The sequence below is a fragment of the Hypanus sabinus genome, chromosome 10, assembly GCF_030144855.1.
Source record: "Hypanus sabinus isolate sHypSab1 chromosome 10, sHypSab1.hap1, whole genome shotgun sequence".
NCBI classification, from domain to species: domain Eukaryota; kingdom Metazoa; phylum Chordata; class Chondrichthyes; order Myliobatiformes; family Dasyatidae; genus Hypanus; species Hypanus sabinus.
Genome location: NC_082715.1, coordinates 116510970 through 116516141, shown reverse-complemented (window position 1 = coordinate 116516141; position 5172 = coordinate 116510970).

Below are 5172 nucleotides of genomic sequence, written 5' to 3'. Positions count from 1 at the left end.
GCTGTATTTCTCCAATTCTAAGTTTGCAGCCTATAGAATTGAGGTAATATATTAGCCCCGACTGAGAAGTGACAAACAGGCAGAAAATAGAGTGGGAATAAATGGAACGTCCTCAGGCTGGCAGCTCTGACCAGTGAGATCCTGCAGGATGCATTGCTTGGGCGTACCTATTCATAATCTACGTATATTATTGATGTTGTTAAAGGGAGCAAACATAATATTTCCAACTTGTTAATGATACACAGTTAACTTGTATCAAAATGGTGATACTTGAACGTGGTTTCAAGGAGATCGGGACACCCTCTGTGAATGGACAACAATTTGGCAGATGGGGTTCAATAGGAAAATTAATTTAGGGCAAAATAAAGACAAAAATATGGAATTCTTCTCAGATAATGGAGAATTAAGAAATGTTGATGTTTAAAGCAATCTGTGTATTCTCATACACACTGAAAGCAGATGAAACAGATAATTAGGAAGGCCATGATACGTTGCCAAGTGGCTTTGATTATAAAGGTAAAGACGTCTTTCTACAATTATACAGATCTATAATAAGACTACACCTGGTGTATTATGTATAATTTTAGTTTCCTTACCAAAAATAAAAATGTTATAAAGAAAGTACAGCAGAGATTCTCCAGACAGGTTTTTGTAACAACAAGATCGTAGACAAAGAGAGACTCAGCAATGCTCTATTCAGGAGCAAGCAGTTCTGAATCCCTCAAACAACGTCACTAACAATTTTGTTTATTGTCAGATATATACAAAGGTGAAGTGAAATTCCTTGCTTACGTGAAACTTTCAGCATAAACAGTATACGTGGTAATAATAAATACCACAATATATACAGTGATGAGTGCAAAGCAGTAGAACTCTGTCAAGGTCCACATGCAGATCCAGAGAGAGCAAACAGAAATGCTTGAGGGACAATAACAGAGTAACCAAGAGAGACATAGTAACGAGTCCAAGAACATGGCAGTACCCAGGAAGGGGGAAATAACTGGGAAATTTCTTCTGAGTAACAGTGATCACAAAACTATTGGGTTTCTTAAAAGAACCCCTTGTTTGCTAATGGCCTTCAGGGAAGTAAATTGGTAAATTTGAAAATTGGTTTATTGATCACAAAACGCTGGAGAAAATCAACATATCAGGCAGCATCAACAGAGGGGAATAAACAGTGGCCTTTCATCAGGACTGGAAAGGAAGGGCGCAGAAGCTAGAAGAAGAAGGTGGTGAACGGAAGGAGTACAATCGACAGGTGAAAGGTGTGGCCAGGTGAGGGGGAGTGATGTAAGAAGCTGGGAGGTGACAGGCAGAAGTGATAAAGGACTGAAAAAGAAAGAATAGAATAGGAGAGGACAATGTACCCTGGAATAAAGGGAAGGAAGAACCAGAGGGAGGTGATGGGTTAGTGAGGAGGATAGAATGGGGTGAGAGGGTAACCAGAACGGGAATGGGAAAAAAGGAGAAGTAGGGAGTGGAAACATAATGGAGTGATTACCAGAAGTTAGTGAAATTGATACTTACACCACCCAGTTGAGACTATCCAGACAGAAAATGAGATGCTCCTCCAACCTGAGTTTGGCCTCAAAATGGCAATTGACAAGAAAGACCATGGAGAGAAATGGTGGTATGGGAATGAGAAGTCAAACTGAAATGAGTGGCCATGGGTAGAACTTGGATGTTGCAGTGGATAAGGTAAAGGTGATTGATGAACCAGTTCTCCCATCTTCATCAGGTCTTATCGATGTTGCTCTACAACAGGTGCCATAGCACCTGGCCCTGACACACCTAGAAAATGAGGACGCTTATGTCAGAATGCTGTTTCTGGATTTCAGTTCAGCATTCAACACTATTGTCCCACAGACCTTGGTGAACAAACTCCTACTCCTTGCCCTAAATATATCATTGTTCCTAATGAACAAACAGATCTCAGACAGTCAGGATGCCCAACCTCCCCCCATCACCCTCAACACGGTGCCCCGCAGGGCTGCGTGCTGAGCCCACTGCCATACACTCTGCTCACACACGACTGCACAACCAAACACCCGAGTAATCACATTGTCAAATTCAATGATGGCACCACAGTGGTGGTGCTCATCACCAACGATGATGAGACAGCCTTCTGGGAAGAGGTGGATGGCTCGAGGCCTGTGCCAGGCAAATAACATCTTCCTCAATGTTAACAAGACAAAGGAGATGGTTATCGACTTCAGGGGAACTCGTACCACTCACACCCCTCTGTACATGGGTGGCACAGCAGAAGAAAATGTGAACAGTTTCTATCTCCTGGGAGTGCATGTCACACACAACGGCTCATGGTCCCATGACTCAACCCACACAATCAGGAAGGGTCAGCAATACCTTGACTTTCTAAGGAGGCTGAAGAGAGCTGGAATATGAAATCCATACTTTCATCAGTCTCCAGTTGTGCATCATAACATGCTTCATCATCACATGGTACAGAAACTGGAAGACTCTGCAACAGGTAGTTAATACTGCCCAACATATCACCAGCACCAGTCTACCCTCCATCAACAGGTAGTCAATACTGCCCAACATATCACCAGCACCAGTCTACCCTCCATCAAGAAAGCTGACAGAAAAGGCCAGTACTGTCATGAAGGAGTCCATACATCCTGTTCATGGACTGTCCCACTCCCTACGGGAGCGAGGAGGGGTTGCTAGTTAGCATCCATGCCAGGACTACAGACTCAAACTCAGTTACCTTTCCCTAGCAGTAAGTCTGAGCAACATCTCCACCCACAAAGCCACCCCTCCACTACTACCTTATCATTTCCTGTCAGTCACCAGGTCGGCTGGTGGCGCAGGGAGATCAGCACTGGGCTCGAGAACAGAGGTTCCTGAGTTCGATCCAGTGACAGGCCGCACCCTGATGTCGAACTCGCAACTCGACCTCATAAAAAAAAACACACTGCCACCTCCAGTTTAAATTCTCATGTGGAATACTGTGGAGAATCAAATAGCCAAACCCAAACCTTATGTACAGACACACCTGTGCCTTGAGTCACTTTATGGACATACAATCAACCTATGTATATAAGCTATCTTACGTATTAATGTTCTTTGTGTTTTTGTTATTTTTGATCTTTATCGCATTGTGTTTTTCTTTGAGCTGCATCGGACCTGGAGTAACAATTATTTTGTTCTCCTTTACATGTGTGTACTGGGAGTGACATTAAATAATCTTGAGGACACACAGGAGGACTAGATACAATAGATGACCTTGACAGACTTACACCTGGAACGACTGATTAAGACTGTGAAAGATAGCGAGGGAGGAGGTGTAGCACTTGTCACAGTTGTAGCGGGAAGTGACAGGAGGGAGATCTGCCTGCACTCGAACTTCTCTGTAACTAGAACTCTTCGTTCTATATTCTGTGATTGCTTTCCCACATTCTAGTCCATTCCTATACCATTTGGAATGGGCCGGAACTCATTCAGTTACCTCATTGCTTCTATTTTAACCAAGAACGTGGTTCCCTGCTACTTTTCTTAAGGAATAATGTGGATGGCTAACCCCCAAAAATATTGATAAGAAAATAAAAGCAGGTGATTTGATCATTACTGCATTCCAGTTGACTGCATCCTGCTGTTCATAGTTCGGTTGCTGACATTACACAGGAGTTGTCCACTGGTTGTGGTTCCGTCACAGGCATCCCAAGATCAGGACAGAGCCTTGCAGCTGCTTCCCATAGCAGAGCTTGGCGCTGGAAGTCTGCTTCAGAAATGTCGTATCAGGTCTGAGAACAAGTTGACCCACCCAGCAGAGTCACTGAGTTCAACTGGCACCTGTAACCCACCAGTGCAAAGGTCACTGCAGAAAGCTTGAAGAGCTGGCCCCTTTGACTGGCTTTCCTTGGCTCGGTGTCTGTGTTTCTCACGTGCCAGCTCATTAACTTGACGTGTCGTATTACCTGTAAACTCTCTTCTCTCCAAACCAAGTTGCTGCAGGTGCTGAAATTTTGAACAAAAAATCCTTCAAATTGTTGGCAAATGTCAACATGGAGAGAGAAAACCATTCCCATGTCTCTATTCGACATAGGCGACCATTCAGCACAACAGCTCTATGCAACCTCATAGAGCAATCCAGTTCCCTGACTAATCCTCTCTGTAACCTGTTCTCCGTCTATTCCCATCAACTTCCCCCAGGTTCTGCCCCCATCTACAACTTACAGTGGTCAGTTCACTCGACAACCAACACACCTTCAGAATCAGGTTTAACACCGCCCCATATGTCCCTCTTAATTCCTCTGTCTCTACCGCATCTGCTGTCAGGATGAGGCTTTTCATTCTAGAATGAAGATGTCCTCCTTTTTCAAAGAAAGGGGCTTTATTTCCTCCACCGTCAATGCTGCCCTCAACTGCGTCTCTTCCATTTCACGCATGTCTACTCTTACCCCATCCTCCCGTAACTTCCACCACCTCCAACAGGATCCCACCACCAAGCACGTCTACCCCTCACTCCCACTTTCTGCTTTCCACAGATATCGCTCCCTAAGTTACCCCCTTGTCCATTCGTCCCTCCCCACTGATCTCCCTCCTGACACTTATTCTTGCAAGTGAAACAAGTGTACACCTGCCCCTACATCTCCTCACTCACGGTCATTCAGGGCCTAACCAGTAACTCCAGGTGAGGTGACACTTCACCTGTGAGTCTGTTGGGGTCATTTACTGAGTTCAGTGCTCCTGGTGTGGCCTCTTGTATATCATCGTGGCTCGACGTAGACTGGGAGATCGTTTTGCCAAGAACCTGCGCTCTGTCCACCAGAGGAAGCATGATCTCCTAGTGGCCACACGTTTTAATTCCACATCCCATTCCCATTCCGTTATGTCAATCCATGGCCTCCTCCACTGTCATGATGAAGCCACACTTAGGTTGAAGGAACAACACCCTATATTCCATATGGGTAGCCTCCAAAGTGATGGCATGAACGTCAATTTCTCAAATTTCCAGTAATGCCCCCCTCCTCCTTCCTTCACCATTTCCCAGCCCCTTTTCCCTCTCTCACCTTATCTCCTTGCCTGCCCATCACCTCCCTCTGGAGCTCCTCCCCCTTTTCTTTCTTCCATGGCCTTCTCTCTCTTTCACCAATCAACTTCCCAGCTCTTTGCTTCAACCCTCCCCCTCCAAGTTTCATCTATCGCCTT